The 25,901-nt window shown below is 32.2% G+C and overlaps 1 protein-coding gene and 1 long non-coding RNA gene across 8 annotated transcripts in view; one reads left to right on the top strand and one right to left on the bottom strand.

Moving 5' to 3' along the window:
• Positions 1-4,767: 4,767 nt before the first annotated feature.
• LOC111085340 lies at positions 4,768-25,645 on the bottom strand. Its single transcript, XR_002610186.1, has 3 exons — positions 25,636-25,645; positions 19,081-19,087; positions 4,768-4,854 (listed from the first exon to the last, which is right to left on the bottom strand). It is a non-coding gene; the product is annotated as an uncharacterized LOC111085340 (long non-coding RNA).
• LOC106457509 (E3 ubiquitin-protein ligase RNF14-like) overlaps positions 9,136-25,901 on the top strand; it is a 109,936-nt gene continuing 93,170 nt past the window's right edge. For 6 of the 7 annotated variants that reach the window (XR_002610185.1, XR_002610184.1, XM_022383478.1 and 3 more), the window contains exon 1: positions 9,136-9,247. The gene's annotated coding sequence lies outside the window, so the exon portion shown is untranslated. Of the gene's footprint in view, positions 9,248-17,304; positions 17,825-25,901 lie in introns of those variants that run through there. The other variant, XM_022383476.1, reaches the window with a different exon arrangement.

Here is a 25,901-nt window from a genome sequence, read left to right as displayed (position 1 = left end):
CCTCCTCCCTCGTGTGTCCTCGTCCTCCACCGACGTACCGTCGTCGTCGACGGAGTTATATATATATATATATATATATATATATATATATATATTTGCATTTAGAAGTTTTTTAGACCTACTTTATGTTCAAATGAGCAAGCACGCATGATCTGTCAGCACACTGAATAGCTTTTCCTGTCTTCATGCTTCGACACCACCCTTACTGAAACATTACTTTTTTGCGCATTATCTTCCACTATCGGCCTCAAAAACATTTTAGAACGCTTTATAGCCTAAAACCTTCAATCGATTGCACCAAGCAATTGATGACGTCGTAACGTCATAATGTGACTGCGCCATGACTGGCTGAATAGGCAGATCTGTTACAGGACGACAGACAGACCTCGGATCGAAAAAATCGGCACGTCACTTTCTTGGCCTCGTCAAAACACGCATTTAATGTATTCATCACTTTGCTCTAGCTGGCCTGTGGTCTGAGATATCGTGTCACAACGCCACAAACACAAAGTCACAATCCCAAAAACACACAAAGTTCTTCCTTTTATATATATATATAGATTACTTATTGTCTTATTCATACCTAACTGATACTTAGATAACTTAATTTGTAATTAATAATTTAACAGTTTAACAGTAATATACTAAACAGGATCCTAATTTTACAAAGGTGGTAAAAAAATTTTCCTTTATTAATTCACAAAATGAATGTAATTAATATTGAAATAATTGTCTGATTTTTAATCACTGCATTCTTTCATTTTTTGTGTTTTAGGAAAGAGGAATGAGAAATAAGAAATACAAGCAAAGTACACTGAGCTGTGGATTTGCAGCAACACCAGCATCAAACCCACCAAATTCAACAGAGACACTCACATCAAACCCACCAAGTTCAACAGAGATGCTCACATCAAATCCAGCTACTTCAACACTGCTAGAAAAGCCAACGTCCACTCTTCAAACAGGTTGTGCTTATTCATTTGACTTGGGAATTGATATTCCTAAACAGCCCAAACTTGGCCAATACCCTGAAACCAATAAGCAACGATTTTGTCCACAGTGGTATAATAATAGGCCTTGGCTTGAGTATTCAGTGATAAAAAATGCTGCCTTTTGCCACTGTTGTAGGAAGTTTGGCATGAGCAGTGCGGAGAAAAGTTTCACTGATGAAGGTTACACAAATTGGAAGATGGCATTGTCATCTAGTAAAGGAATCAGGAAGCATGAGACCTCAAGTGACTGTCTCCAATGTATGACAATTTGGATGGAACATCAGATACACATTACGAAAAAGATGGAAGTCAGCACCCTTCTCAGTGATGCTCAGCTAGAGTTTCATAACCACTATCGGTGGGCAATTATCGAGATCATACAGATTCTAGCTGGGAAGAAAAGCGCCTTAAGGGGCAACTATATCAATGAACTTGGTATGGAGGATGGATTTTTTTCAGACCATGTTCAACTTTGCCACCAGCAGAGATAAGAAACTAAAAGAAATTCATAGCTCAATTCCACGCAGTGCAAAGTATACATCACCTGAAATACATAATCAAATTCACGGTCATCTCACGAAAACTATCCAGCAAAGAATCCGAAATGAAGTGGTGATAAGAAGCACACAATAAAGGTTGATGAAACTCGTGATAAGTGCAACCATGAAAATCTCTGCTTATGTGTGAGGTACTTACAAAACGGAAATATTGTTAAACATCTACTTGCAGTTATTCAAGTTTCTAATATTGATGCACATTCTTTGACTGACTCCATCATAGCAATACTTCAAGAGCATAGCTTCAGTTTGGAAAACGTTCTTAGCCAATGCTATGATGGAGCTAGTGTGATGTTGGGACGATCTGGGGTGTTCAAGAACTTCTCCAGGAAAGACTGGGCTGATCTGTCCCTTACGTGCACTGCCTAAACCACCAGTTACACCTTGTAGTTGTGCATGCAATTTCGGCTGCAGATGTTGATGTGGACGCCTTTTTTGTCACTTGCAACATCCTGTACAACTTCATACGTTAGCCAATTGTGTCTGTTCACTACACTGGGCAAGCACTGAAACGACTGTTGGGACAGCAGTGGACTGGCCACCTAGCTACTGTGAAAGTCATCACTGGATCATATTAAGCTATGTTGACGATTCTGTTGGACATTGCCACAAATGAGAATAACACATTTTTACCTGAATTACTGGTGGAGGCAATCGGATTGTTAAAGCTGATCAAAAAAGAAACCCTTTCTGTTCCTTGTTGTAGCTGTCCACAAAGCATTGAGTATACTAGCGCCTGTCAACATTCATCTACTATCAGTCAGTATCAATCTGAATTAGGCCTTGATGCTGATATCTTCGTGAGCATCCATTGCTTTGTTGAGAACTGATGAAACATTTACCACTTTGCTGGATGAAGTTAAGCTGATTCTGCAAAATACTGCAGGTGATGATGACAGTGTAACAGTAGAAGACCATCAGCCTGCAGAAAAGAGAAGACGTCGTGAAAACTCTGGTTTCAAAGACTACATTGCTGACCATCTCCACAGAGTTAACACCAATTTGTCAGAAAATGATAACCTCAAACGATCGTAGTTCTGGTTGAGCTTGATGAACGTTTCTCGGAGAAAAAGTCGCATCTTATTCGTGCCATGGAGTCACTAGATCCCAAATCAGAACATGTTTTTGACAAGGACCGAATGGGATTTCTCACAGACTTGGTCAGCCTAGAAATGGACAGCTTTATTTTTGCTCAAATTGATGTTGCCAAAAAGTACATCAGTGACCACTGGAGGAAAAACGACAAGTATAACCTGGCGTCTGTTTTGCAACAGCTTTTCCATTTGAAATCGAAGGGCTTTCCAGCCATTACATAACTACATGAGATAGCATTAACAATTAGATCCTCAACTGCAACATGTGAAAGAGTTTTTTCTGCTCTGACAAATGTGCTTACAGACCTCTGTCAGTCGATGTCTCATGAAAGACTGGCGAACTTTATCCTCATCATGCTTGAGAAGTGCATCCTTGATGATATATGTCAGAGTGTTGATGGAAAGCATAAGATATTGAGAGACTTCAATTCTACTCAGAATAGACGATTACAGTTGTTTTAATAACAAAATTTGGACTTGGTTTACCTTGCTTTAATTAATTACAAGGGTCCAATCAACTTTCCCTGAGACTGGCTCGTTCTTTCTGTTTGGATTAACCTACCAGTTCATAACTAACTTAAGCTCTTGTTTTTTCATGTATTAATTCGCGTATGAATTAATAAGGAACATCAATAAATGATAACAAAAATTTATAGTGAAAACTGAAAATGATTACTATGTACTCGCGTCCTTTGAGTTTGTCATTGTACTCTCAATGTGTGCGTCCTGGTTACGACACTGATCTCTAGTCAGAGCCAGCCTTCGGGCGAGGCCTCTGAGGGAACCACTTCAGGCCCCCGTGTTTCATTGGCTAAGTCGATTGTATATTTCTAGTATCCAAACTCGAGAACCTAACCCTGAGTTCTCACCTCAAGCCCTTCACACCCCCCCCCCCCCAAGGCCGGGCCTGTCTCTGAGAAGTAATTAAGCATTGCATTATTTTGTGAAGTGACAAAACGATGTCCTTTATAACCATGAAAAACATATGTTTTAATATATTATGTCACAGGTGTGTCCCACAAAATGTATTTTAAACCAATGGCTGAGCATTGTATTCATAGATATTTTTTACATTATAATTATCTGTTTAAGAGATTGTGCTGTTAAATCTATATATTCATGTAGACAATAATGTTTAGACTGTGTTGACCTTACTCTTGTCCTAATAACACATTGCCAGATATCATTCTCTGTAAGTAGTTTTTAAAGTGTCACTGGTGGTACTAATGAATTCTCTAGTTGCACCACTTATAGAGGTTTAAAAATACATAGAGATTCTGCCTTTCCTATTGTTGCTAGTATAGTTACCAGATAATATGTTTGTCTAATGTACTATGGAAAATCTTATTATATTCAAATAAGTGCATAGTAGTTGATTCTTTCTGTCTTTTCCAAATTCTATCTTAGGTTCGACTAGCTGTATTGATTTGTTTATTTTGTGTGTTAGTTACAAATGAACAAATGTCTTCTGTTTCACACTGAAGCTTGTACTCATCTTCTTTTCATCAACTCATTCAGGCCAGAATTCAGTGTAATATCACTGTACAATTTTTGCCAAATCTCTTGTTAGAGCAGGCACTCTTCTTACTTGTAGAAAATAGTTATACCTGAGAATACCACAAACATAGAAACCAGCCAATTATATCTTAATTATAACTGCAAACTTTAATATAAAATCAAAGTTATATGAAATAAAGGTTTTTTTTCGTTTTTTTTTCGCCTTTCCTGCTGTCATTGTTTTCCCCTTCTGAATCAATAATTTGCAAGAGCTCATTAACAAGAAAAGGGTACTTTTTGAGCATCTTAAGGCAAATCTCTCTTTTCTTTTTTTTTTTTTTGGAGTGGGTGAGTAGCAAGAGCCAGAAGATACTATGGGTTGCCTCTGGTATACATAGAGTAAAAATCCATAGAAAGCAAACAGATCCACTTTTATTCCTGTTCAATAGATCTTATAAACACTTTTATTATCTGAAACTAAACAGTAAATTGTAGCATATTAACCCTTGATAGCATATTACAATTATTATTGTTTACTGTAAAGTTCTACAAGACCCTGTGTTCTGTTTAGTTTACAGCTGAAACTATTTTTTCTTTCTTAATAATTCACAAGCAAAGTGGTGTGCAATCAGTTTTATCTTTTCGTAGTTGTTGACAATTTTTATGACAGAGAAAAAAGTGCATTTTTGGGGCATAAGGGCAGGAAGATAGGGCCTTCAGCCCCCCCCCCGTTCACGTTATTGTTCTACATGCACTTTTCTTCCATCTTCACCTATTGCAGGCTTTCAGCTTACATATTGTTGTTGGAAATACAAAAAAGATGAATACAACTGATATTCTTAAAATGTTTAAAAATTATGTTTTTCCTGTCATTGAGTGTGAATGTATAACCACCCTTTCCATGATTGTTTGAAGTTAAGCATAAAGCAACACAATGGGCTATTTGTGTTCTGCCCACCACGGGTATCGAAACTGGAATTTTAGGATTGTAAGTTCGTCCCTCTCCATGAAAAAAGGACACTGCCTTAACCAAAGACGTGCCTAAAATGGAGCTAGATATATATATTTGACTTTTCGTTCTATGGTCTATGGTCAAAGGACATGTCATCACATTTGTAATTTTATTGAACTACTATTTTATGAATGTATATCAATATGTTTTGTATTACATTGTAGATTAGAATTCAAATTTAATATTACACGTTAGTTAATTTCTTAATTTGAAATTAAATATTAATAAAAGTTCCTAAATATGGATTATTGTGTGTCACGTGGTATATTGAATACAGCTTTGGTTCAAATTATGTATTTGTGATGTCCAAATACAAAGTATATAGTTTCTTACGAATTATACTCTAAATTGCCGATATAGACAATCTAGAATATAAAATAAGAACCTCCTATCTTTTCTGTTTGCTGAAATATCGCTATATTTGATGAATCAAACACAGTGGCCCCATCCACCACTTTCCATTTTTGGAAATACTTCTTTACATACACCCGTTTCGATATCGCACAGCTTTATAACCAATCAAAAGCTCAGAATTTTGGTTTTCTTAGGTTCTTGAAGGTGGAAGTTACCAAGAATATTTCTTTTGTCTCGAATCTCGGAAGGAAGGGGTAAGTGAAAATGTTGTTTCAAAAACAATATTTTTAGACCGAAATACAGTTTAGTTACTAAGCCTGATAATTACAATGGAATTCTGCCATATCGATTGAGTAATTTATAAATTTTTCTTATTTTAAAATGCTGATATAAAACCTAAAAAAGTGACACAGCGGAATGTCTGCGGACTTACAACGCTAGAAACCGGGTTTTGATACCCGTGGTGGGCAGCGCACAGATAGCCCATTGAGTAGCTTTGTACTTAATTACAAACAGACAACCCACGTGCGAAATTCGGCAAGGCTTAGCATAGAAGGTATGGCAGGTACAGCAAGCAAGTACAAACTTCTTTACAATCGTAAGTAGTAGAGATCATTGTTTTCTATATTCCATTATTTATTGTTCTATGTTTTAAGAAAAATAACTGAAATATAATAACTTATTTGTAAATATATATATACGTATTTATTCTTATTATAATGGAGTTTGCAACCTATACTTCAAAACTTGAATTTCGGAAATACCGCACTGATCATCACCAATCACACCTGGGTTATATTTTTATAGCTAAACAATAAATAATACAATTGAAATTTACACAAAAGTGACATCTTTCAAATTTAACCAATACAAATTACAAAAAAGAGTAAGTGTACTATAATCGAAATGTGAGTGTATTTTACAAACCAGTGGTCCACCAGAACAAAGCCAAGACAGATCACTTTGCAAAGGTTAGTTTGTTTGTAATTAAGCACAAAGCTACATAATATGCTATCTGTACTCTGCCCACCACGGGTATCGAAACCCGGATTCTAGCGTTGTAAGTCCGCAGACATACCGCTGTACCACTGGGGCTTTGTAAAAGGCACTGTACTACTGGATAGGGAAACAAGAGTACAGGTGCGCGGCGTTAGCTAGACTGGGCTGAAAGGTCAATAAAATATTAAATATATATAGATGTATAATTTTATCAGATTTAAGCTATTTATAATAAACGTTTGTGGTTTCTTGTTGTAATTTGTAGTCGTTCTAGAACGATAAAAAGCGTAATATATATCTATTTACAATTTTTTATGGTGGTTACCGGGTCATTCAAATGGACCAAACCCATATAGAGATACAATAGTGAAAATAACAAATATATTAAACAGTTTTTTACAAAATAAAGTTTGATAATTAGCTGGAGGTTATACACATTTCGCATGTGAAACTTGAAAATTTTCCGATGCATAAAAGTATATTTGATTTTAAAATCAAAATTACTTTACATGTTGAGAAAAACATTACTTAAAAACCTTAAAACTTAATAAAAAAATCAGATATTTTGTGTACAAAAGCCTTGTAATGATTACTAGTAATTGCAAAAATCGTGAAGATACACAAACTGTATTAAAAGTTATATAATGGAAATTAAAACAAGCACAAAATGGTTACGAGGTCGATCCCTGGGACCGAGCCCATAATGATAGATTTGTTCACAGAATGTTTCATTTTTCTATTACAAGTATGTCCTCTGTGGCTCACTGTCAATCTTGAAGGCTTAGAGCACTAAAACTCTAGGTTCAATTCTAACCGTGTGTCAGGGTTTAATGTGTGAGTGGGCTGGAATTCGTCTACAATAGGTGTCTGTGACTTGTTGACGATAAATGTCAAAAATAAATGGACAGCACATAATCCACTTAAAATAATATATTCAAAACAAACAAATGTATATTCAAAATTTTTTATACTATATGATATCACAGTTGTTTCCAAAACTTTAAATAATTCTTCATTTTTTTTGTAAAAAATTCACACAGGCTGATTCAATTACTTTAGAATCCAAGTGAAAAGATGAATTATTTTTCCCTATTCTGTTTCATACAATACAATCTGCGAAAAATTCACTTATGTTACCCCATGGGTTACCACAGTTGTATCCTAAACTTTAAATAGTTGTCTCATTTTTGTCAAATTCCACACAGGCTGATTAAATTACTTTAGAACACGTTTTAAAAAGACAAATTATTCTCCTTATCTCTGTTAAACTACGAAACTCACTTTAAGATCACCCGTTATGGCTAATCACTCACATGCTGGCTAACTTCACGTTTTCTAACTATTTTTCTGACTTCACTTGACTTGTGCTTTCTTGGTCACCTATATATATATAGAGCTTAATTGAGGCTTCGAACTTTCTACAGACTAGTAGACGCTATAATTTAACAATACTCACACAGCGAGAAAAGTTTAGAAGTTTCGAGATAAATGACGTCAACGATACTACAACAATTGAACTACACACACACAACGTACGACTCTTACCGAATTTTGTTATAACTATCTTCTAGTAATGAAAATTTCTTTACATTTTGTAATTTTACTGCATACAGTACCGAACATCACTTAAAAACCCGCTGATTCATAGACACACTAAAATGATTTCAAGACCTTATCAAAAGAACCAAACTGACCTACTTTGTGACGCAACAAGGCTCCATATGAAATTTTGTTAAGATCCATCCATAGCTGTGTAAGTGGTGAAGTAATTGTAAAAAAACGCCCATATAAACTGCAAAACACAAAATGTGAAACCGCAACTATGAATGTACCTCTGCATGGATCCAACAAACCTTCATACCAATTTGGTGAAGATCCATTAACAGGGGGCGAAGTAGTGGTAAAAAAGCAAAAACGCCCATAAAAATACAAAACTGAAAATTTGTATTTATTTCCCCATGGACCCAACAAATCTCCGTGCCAAATCTGATAAAGATACATCAACAGGAGACGAAGTAGTAGTAAAATATACACATAAAAACCGCAAAACTAAAAATTTGTATGTTCCCTCGCATAAACCTAATGAACCTCCATACCAGTTTTTGTGAAGATCCATCCTCACCCTGCGAAGTAGCTATATGAACATACAACAGATAGTACTATTATATTTATATCAATTGAAAAAGATAAAGACCATAACAAGTTAATCAAATCTTTCTTAAAATTGTCTCTTATTCCTTCTGATCCGACACAATCGATTGACTGTATAGTAAAAACTAACTTTCATAATTTTTATGTTTATCCTTTCATTTGGTTTAATTGTCTTCGAAGCTCAAATTATCTTTTTATTCCTTTTTAGATCATCAAAGGAGAACGCAAAGTTTTAGTTTATACCAGCATTTTTTTGTTTTTACGATAGAACTAATAACATAACTTTAAAGATGTTGATCATCTCAGGAGTGTATTCAACTCAAAGATTTTTTTCTGTCTGTGTTGAGGGGTTACCTGTCACTCATAAATAAAAGTAGTTATTATTAACTTTAATTTTTAGCAATTCTTCGAATAATTTTATTACATAATTCTACCATTTTAAAAAGCATGCATTCATGTTACTGTATGGCGCTAGTGGCGTCGTACTTTTTATTTTAATGCGAGATTGAGTTAAATTTAGTGTTTGAGGATGTTTAGGAATTGGTTGAAATAACTGTCGTACTGACGAGAGAAAGCTATCTTGTGAGAAAAGTAAGTTGAGCAAAACAATTTTTTTTGTCATTAGTGAAAACTCAAAAAGGGGTAGAAATTCCTTTATCTAGAATTTCTGCATAGATATATGTCATGTTTCAAGGTCAATTCATTATTCACTTCAGTTTATGAATTAATCTGCAAAGCAGACTGGAGGTTTGAAACTGTGTTTCTAAAAAAACCAAACAAAAAAACAAGTTAGTGTAAAAATCGTACATTGTTGTTTTCGTTTACATCAGTCATCTAAAAAACATGAGACTATGCTGACACTAAACGAGTTACTCTTACTTTTCTAGTCAGAATTTTCATTTTCTTAGTAAGAAGAAATCCTCCACAACCTAAAGAAATTCTTAAACCTCAAACTATGTAACCAACTTAACTTGATAAATTTGTTTGTACTGGCAACAAGATTAATTTTCTTCTTATTATTATTATTAATTTTTATCATTGTAAAGAACCTGATTAAGTGACATAGAAAATGTGTTGATATAATTTCTCTTATTGTTGTGTTTGTAACCTCAACTGCAAGCAATAATATTTTTACATAACCTTTCAGTTTACTTCATACAAACAAAACAATACCTCCCCACATTTTTTTTATCAACATTTCTAGTCTTTATAATATTCATTTAACCAGGAATCAGCATTATTAGGGAAACTTAACATGCAAACCACCACCATAGGTAATACATGTAATTCTACACATATCCTATTAGAAAAAAATTATTGTAAAATAAACTTAAGCTAATCATCATCCATATCAGTATTACCATCCAGTCTATTCAGTTTACATTCTCCAAAATCCTTGACATGATCTTTCAAACTCAAAAGATTTGTCTCCAAGCTATCTAAACTTTAAAAACTCACAATTTTTAAAAAACAATGATTATTTTATACACAATTGTATAAAAATGAGATTGTTTTCAGTCTCCAAATTATTAAAATACAATATCTTACTGTACAGAATAAAAAATGGTAAAAAAACCCTGATGAAACTGGAAAACAATCTCATACACTACATGTTTTGATGTATACTACTGCATCATCCTCAGGAGTGCAATGTTTTGCAAAAAATAATATTTATACAATAATCAAAACACAAATTTACATATTAAAGAATTTCACTCCATCTGCTTACAACATTTCTATTTTGATAGAGCTAGCCAATTTAGTTTACTACGTATGAGTAGCAATTACAAACATTTGTGTTATGTAAACTAATCAATTAATTGAAATTAGTTTTTCTGAATTTTACTGTTTTCTATTATTTGAACAACCAATTAATTAAAATTGTGAGTAAATTGATCACAAAAATAATCAACTAATCAAAATTATGAATAAATCGATTGTCACAAAAGTAATCAACTAATTTAAATTAGGGTTTTTATTTATTACAATTTTTGATTATTTCAACTGCCCTAGTAAATTATTGTTATTATGCTTGTTCATCACAAAGCTACATAATGGACTGTCTATGCTCTGCACAATTTCAGACTTATAAATTTTTTATTTAAAGTTCAGCTTTGGTGAATTGGGGTGCAATGAGCTCATAATTTGAGGTTCTTGGATTTGATTACCATTGCTACCACACTTGCTCATCCTATCTTTGTTTTGCAAAGCTACTTTTATATTTTACAGAAATGCATGTGCATTAAGCATGTTTGAACATGTTTTTGAGTTTGAATATGCTTGCTTTGTAATTTTCTAAATTTTTTTTTTACAAATTCAGTGTTTTGTTGTGTTCTGAGAATTCTCTTAATAAATACAAAAACAGGGATGATTAATTCTAACTTTTGAAGGAGAGGTGTTATGAAGTTGTTTAGCTATTAATAAGTGCATAAACAGGAATACTAATTAAAATCTTTGAAGGTGGGTTGAGTAGTCACAGTATCAACATTACTGCAATGGTTCTTAGTTTTAAAAGAATTTTTAGAAAGAGCATATCTTAGTAGCCAAATATTTGATTTTGTGTGTTTAGATAAAAATACAAATTAATTGAAATACCACAACTCTATATATTTTTGTTGAATTTTGACACCTACTAGTGAGAGATAAAATAGTTTTATCCATAAATTTTTTTTTCATTTAGAAAAAAAAGGTTATCTAGGTTATGCAAAAGAACTACGAAAACTGTAAGATGACAATAAGTATTTTTATTCGTAATATGAAAATCATCTTTCACTTAGAATGACTCAGTAAAAATTCTTACCAAAAGCGTGCAAAGTTTCATGAAAATATACTCTTTTTTTCAGAGTTATAGAATGTATTAGTTTCATGATAACAAGGTAGTTCTAAGGTAGGTTAAATCAACCACCTTTCTAGTTAAAGAGTTAAATCACTCTTTTTTTTTTTTTCTTCTAATTTGTTTAAAAAGCAGGAGCTTCAGGGTGCTTTGCCTTTTCCTTCCCACTCTAGGGGCCTTGCAACCCTGAAATTCCCTTCCTTTTCAGACCTTTTTTCTCTCTTGCATTTTGTCTTGACTGGTTCTTTATCTTCATGAGATACAAGTTTGGTTTGTGATAAAAGCTGAAAAGAGATGCTGGTTACTTTGTAGAAGATATTGATGAAAAAAAATATTTATCCAAACTACTTACTTATTCACTTTTAAACTGTAAAATCAAACATAATTTTTAAATATTTATATATTCTCTAATGAAACTGAATTTAAAAAAACTTTTCAGAACATTTCCTCTGTATACTTTTAAATACAATAAAATGTTTTTTTTATTAGTTTTCTTAAAATTTTTAGAGATTTGAATTTGAGATTTATTGTATAGGAGATGAATACAAAATCTTTGATATTTCAGTCTTTTAGGCCACTCTAGAGTTAAGAATGTTCATTTGCAGCAATTGGCAAATTTTATATGTTTCCTGCAGCTGGTTTTGGACAAGAAACACAAATCTTTATTGACATTACAGCTGGCGGATAAATATAATTTACTAAATGATTAATCATTGGGCTTATTAACTGATACTTTCAACAAGATAGCTAGGTAATTGATTATCCATGAGCAGTGATAATATAGATCAGTGTCATGTAACATAATTGAAATTATGATTAAATTTATTGTCACAAAAATAATCAACTAATTGAAATTAGGGCTTCCATTCATTACTCTTTTTGATTATTCCAATTATTCAAGTAATTGAAATATTGCCATTATCTATGTTTACTGTTAATCACCAAACTACATAATAGGGGGGGTCTTCATAATTTGAGGGTTACAGGTTCAATTCAAACTTCACTAAATTGATTCACCTGATCTTTGTTTTTGTAAAGCTACTAAGGCCAACTGCTACTGTCACTAATGTTTTTAGAATTGCTGACTAGAGGGAAGGTAACTTACTGGCTGGCAGCATTCACTGCCAACTCTCTGGCTATTTAAGTGTTAAATAAAGTCTAAATTTTTTGTTCTTTGCATTGTATTATGTTTTTAACATAATTTCATTACTGTATTTTTTAATGATATATAAGTAAGTGCAGATTTAGGGGAGTGATCCAGCAGATCTGGATTCTTTCACCATCTTTTTTTTTTTCACAAATAGATAACTTGTATCTCTTTAATGTTGTCCAGGGGGCTAAATCTCCATCACCCATTTTTTCAAAAATTAATAATTCATGTTGTATAAGTAAGCATAGATTGAGGGATCAGAACCCCCTCCACTTCTTTCAGAAGTTAATAACAAGAGCAAGGCATCCTTACACTATCATATAGTATCAGAAAGAAACATTAGTTATCAGTATTTCTATTTGATTGGGCTATTAGTTACCATAAAAGATATTTGAGGTTTTCTGAAATCATTACAACTGGAGTCTACAGCCTCAGCCAGTAACTAATTATTTCTAAGCTAATAGAAAAATATGAATTTAAATTAAACCTTGCATTGGAAAATTTTGTGCCTCTGCTTTTTTTCAGACACTTAACGTTGTATTTAGACTTTGAAGGTTGGTTTCATCAAAGTTAGTATTGTTTAAGACACTTGCAGCTCTTATAACAAAACTTTTTACTGAATTGATTTTTTCTCATTTAGAAGTTAGAATTATTACAAGAAAGATGTTTTTTGTATTGTGTAAGATAAGTGAAAATGCAAATATGACTGTATAAGTAACAAATTTTTAAAACAATCTGAACATAGACATCCTGTTTATCAATGCTATAATTTTCTTTCTAAATATGAATATAAATAATTATAAGTGTTTAATTTTAATAAAGAAATATGAAACGATTGTTATTAACTGTTTTTATTTCATATCAATCACATTACTAGAAATAAAGATATAAGCTTTGAAATTGCTGGATTATAACTTAACTGAACTGATCTTTTATAGAATATATTAATGTTATTTTAACTTGCTTAGATTACTGTAGGACTCTATGGTCAACAGTGATTAATCCAAAATACTGTATTATTATTATAGTTGAAATCTTTTTCTTTCATACAAAAACACTGAAATTATGGTTATAATGTTAAACACTAACTTTTATAAGTTAACTGGTATCATACCATTTTGAAAATTAAACATTCCTGCAACTAGTATAGAGAAGTTATAACATTGTTACTTGTTAGCATAACAATACTATATTATCTGAATAGGCTTTCTAGTTTTATTTTTATTCATTCCATAATGGTTTTCAAAATTTGGAAGATAGTTATAACTATAAAAGTTTTATTTTACAAAATAAACTGATGTTATTAAAATTTTTATATTGTGTGACTTTAGATTTAGACTACTTTTAGAATTTAAAAAAAATACTAGCTTTTGATTTTGACAAAGTACTTGTTTGCCTAATAAATAAAAAGAGTTATTTTTATTCATTTTCTCTGATCGATTACAAAGTGTTTGAGTTACTGTGTAATTATAAGTACAACACTTAAGGTCCCAATGTTGTCATAAACTAGGAGTGCTAGATTATGTTTAATGGATTAAATGTTTAAATGTAATTATATCAATTTTAAAAGAATACTGAGAAAGTCAATCATTTTCTTATACAAGTTACTGTTTTACCTATCATGTCACAATTGGCAATTATTATAGTACACAATAGGCCTAATTCTGATTAAGTAAAGTTGATGATGTCATTATGTAGTATTGTTGACTGTTTAACATTAAAAATTGTAATGACTTTGAAGCTTCATTAAATTTGAAACAGTTTAAGTTATCAATAAATGTGCCATGCAAAAAAAAATCAATCTTTTTTCTGTTTTTTATTTGAACAAGTGAAAAATAAAAATGGGAACTGATCTTGTGGCTAGTACATGATCGGTACATAACATTATGTGACCATTGTGAGAGACAAAACTTGTTGAGGTTTATTGCCTAAATATTTCATTCACATCAGCCATAAATTCAGTCTTTTGATGTCACTCTACACAACTTGAACTAAATCTTTTTCTAAAACAAACAAAGTATTCCAACCAAAGTCAAATAAAGTGACAACATTTGAAAGTTTTAATTTTGCAAAGAGAGGAATCTTCAAGTCAGTTACCTAAAGATTTTTTTAAAACTGACCTTATTAAAAAATGCTTCTAATTATATCTTTGTTACTTATGTAATGATCAACCTTCCAACCTAAAAAAAAGAAAAAGAAATGACAACTTTAAATGCATTATGATAAAGAAGATCCACATCATGCTGGTTGAATTACTTAAAATTTATTACCTCCTGACTCAACTCTCATGTTTTCATCAAATGTTTCAAATCCCACCACTTACACTGTTGCTTTTGACATTTGTCTAAAATCATGAAATATTAACTTTTACTTTCAGTAAAGATGTATACACTCTCCCCTGTTAGTTACAAGTGCAATGAGCAGTCAGTTACGACAATTGCCCACCTTCGTGATTCTTGTTTTTCAACCATTTGCTTCCTAATCGAGAATCCCAAAATATCTAGTTTTCTCATTCAGAAGCAATCCAACTAATCAGCAATCATGTCTGTCGAGCCACATCTAACTTTAAGGTAACTTCTTGGAACTATGCTTGTTCATAAATAATGAGACTATCAAATGATGAAATGGAATGTTCCATAGCTGTCCAATAGGGTAGTTATATTTTAAATATATGTATATATAACTGTTTACCTCTTTCAACTTATAGTGCTGTCTCTGACACTAACATGAGTAATTCAAACAATTGTCAAAAACCCCTATTGGAAAGTAATGGGACATTCCAAATTTCCAATAACTGTTGTCATGCGCTCTTCAGTGATCTCCTTACACAATGCACTAATACATATATGTGTATATATATATATATATATATATATATATAATAATTGAAAAAGTGACTGTATTTTACAAAATACTAGTCTACTAAAATACAGCCAAGACAGGTCACTCTGTAAAGGCCAGTTTTATATTATTGGATACGGTATCACGAGTGTTGAGTCATTGTAACTTCTAGATTGTTAGCCACGCATAGCTTAAAGGTGAATATAATAAAAATAATAAATATATATATAAATGTATAATGCTATGAGATTTTAGCTCTTTAGACTAAACATTAGTGTTTTTGTGTTACAATCTGTAGTCATTCTAGAACGAAAAAAGCATAATTTAAATTTATTTCCAAATTTTTTATGGTGGTTACGAGGCCAGTCAAATTGACAAAACCCATACAGACAATAGTGAAAATAAAAGATAAAATATAAATTTTTTTTCTGAAAATAATGTTTGACAATTATCCAGAAGTGATAAAGATTTCACATATGAAATTCGAAAATTTTCTAATGTATAAAAGTATTTTTTATCTTAAAATCAAAATTACTTTGCATGTTGGATAGTCAACATTCAAAAAGAAAAATGCATGAGGAGATCATAACTTAAAAAATCTTAAAACTTGATAAAAAAAATCTGATATCTTATGTATGAAAGCATTATAATGTCTACTCATAATCTGCAAAATTTTGTCAAGATACACTTATAGAATTGAAAGTTATAGCATAAAAACTATAACGAGCACAAAATGAGTATGAGGTTGGTCCCTGGGATCAACACATAGTGAAAGAGTTAAAAAGGACATAAAACTCCACAAATATTATGAGTCTCAAAAAGTTTACACAGTATTGTAATAGGTGACTTGATAAGTCAATCGTTTATTGTCTCTAAATGTTAAGCAGTGTAGTTGCATTTCATGTATGACACATTTTCTTGCACAAAGTTTAGGATTAAAAAAGTAGCTTCTGGGTTTTCATATTTTTTTCACCACATGATAAAATTTTGGACAAATTTCAGTCAATTTCATATGTTAATCTTATCAAAATGATACATGAACATGGTTAGAAGGTGATAGTTTTTTCAAAAAATGAAAATTATGGATAAAATTGTTTGAAATTTTAGAAGAACTTTCCTAAAAGTATTTAGTTTCAGAAAAATAAAATATTTTTTTCTACTATTTCTAATAGAAATTTGTTATTTAATGTAGATATTGATATTTTATTTTCCATTTTCTCTAACATATCACTAACTAGCTATTTTCATCTGTGTACAGTACAATGAAATGTTTAAATTAAGAAATAGAAATAAGTACATACCTTTTACCTTTTTTTTAATAATATTGGAATATCTTTTTAGGGTGTTATGCATCATTTCAAGTCTTTACCTTTTCACCTATAGTTTATTTTTAATGTTTTATTTTCTTTTTCTATTCTTTATATTTAAATATTTATGTCAATACACATCAATGAGCACCAAGGCAATATAATGTTATCATCGACAGAGATTTTTTAGCCACTGGCAAGATATAGTTTGCACTCAACTTGTTAGGAAAGACTTCAGGGGACAAAATAGTTTGGTGGATTGAATTTAATTAGCAATTAGCAAATATTGCTTAGCAACTTTTTAACATTCATCATTTTAACACATTATGCCAACTAAATCCAGCACTAAAACGTAACTATTTGTAAAGACGTACACTAATAAAAAAAAGAAAAAAGAGGTAAATGGTGTTTTTATTCTAATAACACTTTATTCATCTTCAGAACCTAATATTTAATTGTATCATACATGGCATTTCATGAACAAAATAGTTCTTGTTACATAAAGTAAAACTTCAAATTTGCAAGAAACACCTCAGCTGTCACAAGATAATACAACAATTGATTAACCAGAAAAAGAAGTGTCCTGAAGATATTGCAACTGAACAAGGTTGCCACAAATTGTTTTTCAAATTAATCTAGTTTATTTCTTTTTTTTTGGTAAAACCTCATCACTCTCTTCACAACGTGGTCCCCTTGGATTTTTGAAGAAGAAATTGTCCAGCCAGGGTTTGCAACCTGTCCAATCCTTTGTCCATGGATGATTGTGGATGCTTCTGAAACTCGGAGGCTGAGCTTCCCTCTTTGCTACTCTGTTTCTCAGTCAGATTGGCCTTCATCATATTCACATAACCTCTTCTGTCCTTGGTAGCGATCCAGACTTTGAAAGCAGTCCAGGTGGCCATGTAATTCTAGAAATACCATGGGAAAATATGTCTGTAATGTACAGAGTCTAGTTCACAGTTTCACATTGAGATTGTTTGGATATTCTTGTAAACATGAATTTGGTCATAGAAATGGTGCAGCTGATGTAATACTAGGTAATTTATACCCAGTTTCTGTAACAGCTTTATTCACTTTTCTGATAAACATAACTATAAATCATTGCTGGAATTAATTTTTCACATGGACAGATGACTTTTTGTGGAAGTGCACATTACTTCTTTGACAGAACTATATGTATTGTTCCCATTACACTGGTTACTGGCAATATATTACACCAACTGTATTTAACATCACAGTAAACCACTTGTGCTTTAGAAGACACTGATATTCCAATTACTGTATATATGTTGTATTCTGTTTCTGGTTTTAACTGGCTGGCTGGCTTTGAATGCTTTCACAGCAATAATGGAGCACGCCTGTTCCACAGATCATGCTAGCAGGTAACAAGATCAGGCAGTGTTATATCAGTAGCAGTGCTTACAAAAATCTCAAATTCAGTTCTATGTATTCTTATAAGCATGTACTGAGCTATGCTTAATCGTGAAAGTACTGAGCTAACTATTACATCTTCAATACAAGTAGGCTACTACACCTAATCAAATTGGTGGTCAAATCCAATCTGAGATCCGCTAGTTAGATGAAGTTAGAGCAATAGCATCCCTGGTTTATCAACCTTCTTACATCTGTTTAACAGTAAGTCAAAAGGATACATTCTGTCTTTCCTCTCATGCAAAATTATAGAGACAGTTTCTTTTCCAATGTTCATAATGTGTATACTTAAAATAGACTGTCCATTCTTTTTAAGCTTCTTATTATAGGAATTATCCTGCTGCATAGACATGGATAGTACTGACATGAACCAATATAGCTGCACTGTGATACGAGGCAATGCTTGGCAGCATCAGGACTTGGGATAAATAGTTTTGAATCTGCTGATATGTTACCTTTTTCAGAAGTACATCCCTAAGAAGGCTATACTACAGCAGCTGACTTCCTATTTTTTGTCAGTTATTTCCCATAAAACTTGGATAGTTGGAATACTCAGACACACTAATTTCAAGTAGTTGATTATTTTCATGAATTGTGACACTAATCAATTAAACTGAACAACCTTGAATTAATTGAAAATACATATATATGAAGTTTAGATAAGATAAGCTATTTGACAACACATATACAGAAAAGAAACATTAAGTTTGCTAGATGTACCTGGTTTATTGGATTGCTGGTATTTTAAGAAATACCACATTTTTTGCAATGAATTGAAAAATTCACCCTTAAAACTACATGTTAAATCCATTGTTCTGAACTAGCCATATATAGGTTGCTAGTTACTAAAGGCTATTAATACTGTAATACTTAACTCTTTCCATATGGATGCACTTTCCTGTGCATGTCGCAAGGTTCTACTGGGTTACATTAAAAATATAATCAAGCTACTTTATTATCATATTATATGAATATACATCAAAAAGTGTGTTAATTAATCATATTTTAAAATTATATAAGTTTTAAGTTCTTAACCCTATGAAATAGGGCTGGGTGGGATACACCCAGCTCGTAAACACGAAAGTAATGACACTATAATTTTTGATAATGTACGTGGATCTTTAAAAATTTTGCAGATTATTAGTAAACATTACAAAGCTTTCATACACAAAATATCAGGTTTTTAAATTAAGTAGTAAGATTTTTTTTTTTATTAAAGATTTGCTTATAAATTTTTCAATGTGCAAAGTAATTTTGATTTTAAGATTAAAAATACTTTTCTTCACCTGAAAATTGTCAAATTTCATTTCTGTAATCTCTATATCCTTCTAGGTAATCACTAAACATTGTTTTGAATAAAACTGTACTTAATCTGTTATTTTATCAATGCTAATTCTATATGTTGTCGGTCAATTTGACTGATATCGTAACCACCATAGAAATTAGGAAATAAATCTAAATAATATTTTCTTTAGCAGATTGTACCATGAAACTACAAATGTTTATTCTAAATAGCTTAAATCTCATAATAGTATACATCTATTTATATTTATTAATTTTTGTTTTAGTGACGTTTGAACAGTGTCTGACAAAAAAAATACAATGACACAAGTTGACAATTACGTGGTGCACATGCAGCTCATTTGACCCTATCAAATAGCATAATGCACAAGCTACTGGCACATATACCCCATGAAGATTTTTACTACTTTTCTTTTGTTATCTTATCTAACAAGTTTTTATTTTTTACATTTTAGTTACTTTTATAATAAAAAAATAGTGAAAACAAATGAAAAATAAAAAAACCTCATGACATTTTCAGTAAAGCTTTATATTTTATCTGTTATTTTCTTTACTGTAACATTATACTTAGTTCTCCAGGTTGTTGGTAAGTAATCAAAGTATAATGAAAATAAATGGTGCAGATACAAAATAAAATGTATAGTATTGTTAGTATTGATCATAAAATTTCAAAGTACTTATGGTCAGAGTTTACACTTCTCACCTTCACACTTATTTTCTGCAGTTATTTTATTCTAGCAGATGTCTTAGAAACTAGAAGAAATAAAATACTACTCTCTGACCTTTTCATTATGGACAACAAAGTTCCAAAGTAAATCTCCTGAGAGTTTCTTCTAATCTTTTTATACCTATTTCCTATATTTATTCTACTGTTAGAGGCTGAAGTAGAAACCTGCAGAATATAAAGCAATAAATTGCTAACTTGATACTTAGCAATTTTTTTATAATACTTACTTTCAAATTAAGAAATTATCTAATGTATAGTACTAACATTTTAATTAAAATCTACAATTTGATACCAAGTTTTGGATTGAAGCTGTGGATTGAGGATTTTGAAATGAATTACTCCTTTGATGCCCCACCAAATGCAAAGCATCACTTACTGCTGATGGAGTGCAAGTTTTAGGGTCAGAAATGGTTTTCGTCTAGGACTGAGCCATTGTTTTTGGAGTTTAATATTTGCATAGAGAATACATTTTTCATCACCAGTAACAATTCTGTCCAAAAATGGTTCACGCGCATTATGCGACAGAAGAGACGAAGCAACATTCACACGTTGTAAACGATGATCATCGGAGAGTTAACGAGGTACCCAAACACCTTTTTTTAAGGAGTTTTCACATATTCCTTAGATGTTTATGTATTGTTTTATGAGAGACATGCAATTTCAGGGCTATTTCATGAGTGTGTTGCCTTGGGTTGGACTCAACAAGCGTCTTCAGAGCATCAATATCAATTCCAACATGTCAGCCCCTGTCATCACAGTTTTTAAGGCTAAAGTCACCTGAATGAAATTTGCTGAACTATCGTTGACACTTACGAACGTTCAAAACATTTCCATAAACTTCTTTGATATTCTTTGTGGCTGCAGAGGCATTGTTTCCCTTCTTGTATTTAAACAGCATTACATGCCGAATATGTCTCTCATTGTGTACCATCACTATAAGGGATTAGAGTACACTAAACTTTACACATTATATAGGCTACACTAACGTGACATTTAACTATTATCCATTTTTTGGGGTGTGGTTAATGAAAGTGTTCTAAAACGTGACATTAATTTCTTGATGACCTGATACTTATAATTTAAATTATGATAACCCACATGCATTATCTTGCATTTATTGTAAATAACACTCATCTGCCAATTATTCACCTGAGTCACTAAATTATCTAAATCCTTTTGTAAAGCAGCAACATCCTCCTCTCAAAACTCAAGACCTTAATATCATCAACAAATTTCACTAATTTATTGACTATTCCTTCATCTACATCATTGATACATATCAAAAAGAGCAAAGGTTCTAAGATTAAGCCCTGAGTATCCCACTTGTGACATTAATCCAGTTTGACTTAACTCCATTTATAACGGAACTCTGCTTTCCTCCATCCAGCTACTCTTCTATCCAATTAGCTAACTTATTCCCCACACCTATAAAGGTAATTTTTTTACAAGCCTTTTATGTGGCACTTTGTCAAATGCTTTGTGAAAATCCAGATACACCAAACCTACACCCTTACCCTCATCTAAAAAAGTTGTAACCTTTTCAAAGAATGTCAAAAGATTTGTAAGAAAATCGAAGCTAACCAGAATATTCATAAAACATCAAGGCATAAATCTTGGGAGTTTTGAGTTCTATTTTGAAAAGTGTACATCAAGTGCATCTATCTAGTCTATTAATACAAAGCTAGTTCTAGTACCTTTAGTAAAAAAAAAAAAGTAGGGTTAAGTTTCATTAACAGTTGATAGCAAAAAAAAAAACAAACAAACCTGGTAAGTACTATATTTCTTTTCAAGTGTGTTTTTATTTGTTATTATAGAAGTAATTAAAATATAAAAATTAGAAACTTATTAGGTTGGATATTGTAAGATTAGGTAAAATAAATAATAATAATTTTTCATGGGGTATGCTCTCAAGTAGATCGCAAGTAACTGTGCATTACATAATTCAATAAGGTAATGTGAGCTACACTTTCATTGAGTGATTTAAAAACTTGTGTGATGAGATTATTAGTTATGGTTCAAAAAGCAATAAAACAATAAATATTAAATAGAAATAGATGTATACTCTTATGAACTTTAAGCTACTTAGGATAAACAAGTCTAGTTTTCTGTTACGATTTGAAATCATTATAGAAAAACAAAAGGGTAATTTAGATTTATTTTGTATTTTTTTTATGGTGGTTACAAGTTGGTCAATTGAGCAACTTCATATGGAGTTAGGATAGAGAAAATACAAGATAAAATATAATATTTTTCTGAATAAAATGTTGAAAATTTATTTAGGAAATTTTAGAATTTATGCAAATGAAATTTGTCAATTTACAGATGTAGAAAAGTATTTTAATTTTTAGATGAAAATCACCTTGCACTTGGAGCATTCAACGTTTTGGCTCCATATATTCATGGAGAAATATTTAATGAAAATATTTCCTTAAAACTTTTGATATTTTGCCTGCAAAAGACGTGTAATGTTGACTGAAATCTTGTGAAATTTTGTGAAGATACACAAAACATAAGTTATAGTAAGGAATTTCTAAAGGTCAAATTAGGGTCATGAACTCAGTCAATTCAACAGAGCTCATAGTGCTAGAGTTAAAACATTTAAATGCTCTTTTATTTCATTAACTTATTGAGTAGTATTTGGATTTGGTGTGTGTGTATATATCTATATCTATATATATATATATATATATATATATATATCACATGATCCACATGCTGTAGGCATTATATTTATGTTACTCTAATTTCGTTTTTAATTGGATGATCCTCAACCTCGTAACACTGAGGACGGGTTGTGGAGTCTCGTCTGTCTGTTTGAGGTTGGCTAGTTGCTTTTCTACATCATTATATTTCATGGAACTGTCCCTTGACTCGTCATTTCTCATCTTGTGGGTATCAAGCATGCTTTGATTTTTCGTTTTATAGAAACAGCTCTTCACCTATGGAAGCTGGCTGTTTTCCAGTTTGGTTTGTGTGATGGAGTACAATTCAAACTTGCACCATTTTTTACTGTAGATTGCACCTCTCATAATGTCTTAAGCTTGTGCACATTCTTTTTTTCGACCCCTGTCAGGTTAATTTCCTTCTTACAGGGTGAGGAGCTTACCTGTTCCAGAAGTAGTGCAGTGCCCCACATGTGTGCTTTAGTTTTGTCTTTGAGCACACCAGTTATTTCTAGGCAGTTGGTTTTAACTGTTAGGTGCCTACACAGGCCCCTCCATGTTTTCAATGTGGGGTTCTAGCTTTGTGTGAGAGGAAGTAAAACCATATTGTAAGTTAACATTTTCTTAAAAACTGAAAGTGTATTTCTGATTGGTACTTGCCTCATCTCAAAACCTTCCTCCTCACTGCCAATGTTATTCATTTTAGGTCCCACCAATTCTCAAAAGTGAGGATTGAGCAGGAACATTAGAGGGTACTAGCTGCACCAATATAGGTGGCCACAATACTATTGGTGGAGGGTGGTCACATGTTATATACATATTCAAAAGTGACACAAAATAGACTGGTGCACTGAGCATTAAATTTTTTACAATGCTTAGTGGCAGAAATAAAATCGAGATAGCTTTGAGGGAGAGGAGGTAAGTACTATCAGAAATACATTTTCAGTGTAAGAAAGTGTTAACTTCTGAAATATTAAAAGCCTTTCTTTGTTGAGTTGCTCGTATGCTGTCAACAATCATGTGATTCAAGGTTTTGAATGTTACTAAAGTAATACAGAGCATGTGTCAACTTACATTCTCCATTTTCCCACCATCCTTGTGACTTATTGAGCATGCATGCTTGAGGCAATCTTACATAAACTTTGCTTTCCAGTGTGGTTCAGATTTTATTGTTGACTGTCATGCTGCTAACTTTATTATGAATTCTGAAGTTAGTGTCAGTTCTGATACCAATGCTTCTACAAATATGGAGAATTCCTTGGAGGCTTACCCACACAGTCTGTGGGGACTTCCTGTGGCTACATTGTAGGCACATATTTTCCAACATATTTGGGGTTTTAATGCTGAATTATGTGCTGGTGTCCCTGGTGAGACTTTTTAATCCACTCCCTGACATTTTTCAGTTGATCTGTGGGATATTTGGGTTTGATAGATCCATCAGTTTGTTCTTTACTTTTATTTTTCTCATATCCTTCAGAAAGGAGGCATTAAAATTACTTATCACACTTCTCCAGGTTTTTGTTGTCCAAAGAAAACACGAGATTGGAGACTTGTCATAGACCTGTCTCAACTCAGTATTTACTTGGAAACATCTCATTTCAAAATGGAAAACAGAAGATTGTTTCCTCATTGTGGCCAATAAATGACAAATGTATATATATGAGCCTTATTTTCATATCCTTATTCAATTATCATCATGTCTGTTTCTGTGTTTTTGCCATGGGAATGGTTTATCAGTTCATTGCCCTTCCCTTTGATTTACCTTTAGCTCTGCCCACTTTTTTTGAAGCATTTAAAGTGTTTGCTGGTTTTTTTTTTTGGTTTTTTTATGTTGACTTTCAATCTTACATGGAGGATTGGCTTATTCTGTCCCTTTTTCCTACACTGTGTCTTACACTATCTTAGTTGACCACTCAGGTAACCATATCTCTTGGGTAGATCATCCACACCTTCAAATCCAATTTAACACAATGTTTGGTACCTCTGGGATTTTAGATCAGTGTGGTTCAGGGATATTTTATCTGTCTCATATGGCCATGCAAACCTTGGAGTCTTGTGTACATACTCTTCTGTCTTCCAGTCGTATTTCCAGAGACATTCTTTATGCTTTGCAGACCTTTGACCCACTGTCATAACTGTTTCTTTCATTACTTTTTTATTTCTTCAATTTTGACTGATATGAAAGTTTCTGAGATCACATTTTCTTCCTCATCCTGTAGACCATTTTATCACAAATGTTTCTGTAATGGATTGAGGCTCTTTTTTGGGGAATATGCATTGTTCTGACTCTTAGAATCTTCACAAAGCAACAGGCTGTTCAGTGTGCTTGTTTCGAGTTTCTTCTCTTGTACACCACTATTTTGTGTTGGTTCATGCAGACAATTATACTTTTGTAGCTTACATCAACAATCAGGGTGATACTCATTCTTGTAACTTTCACTTTGCTCCCGTTTCTCAACTTCTTTGGCTTCATTGTCAGTGTTTTCCTGCTTCGGTCTACCAATTGAACTGTCCTAAAGCTGTACAGCTCATCTTTGGGTTTGCCCGCTTCTTTTGTAACTTTACCAGTCTTTTCTGATGTGGATGTAGAATAATTTAGTTCCAGCAACATATTCCAACTATTAGATATTACTGGTCTATTTCTCTGACAATCTTTCATTACAGATACTAGATATTGCATAGTACTCAGACTCAGATTACTTGTTAAGCCACCACCTTTGACTACACACGAGTATGTGATGGTTCCACAGTTACATATATGCCACCCAACATCCTTCATAACTCTTCCAATATGGGGTTGGTCAATATGATTACCTTGTAACCATTTTGTGCTTGTTATAGTTTTCATGCTATAACTTTTCAATTAATAAATGAATGTTAAGGAAATTTGGCATATTATCAGTAAACATTACAATGCTTTCATAAGCAAAATATATAATTTTTTATTAAGTCGTAAGGTTTATAAATCAGTGTTTCTCTCATGCCTTTTCC

Source organism: Limulus polyphemus, unplaced genomic scaffold, assembly GCF_000517525.1.
Source record: "Limulus polyphemus unplaced genomic scaffold, Limulus_polyphemus-2.1.2 Scaffold340, whole genome shotgun sequence".
Classification (NCBI taxonomy): Eukaryota; Metazoa; Arthropoda; class Merostomata; order Xiphosura; family Limulidae; genus Limulus; species Limulus polyphemus.
The sequence above is the reverse complement of the archived record's forward strand: the minus strand, read 5'-3'. Positions and strand labels throughout refer to the sequence as shown.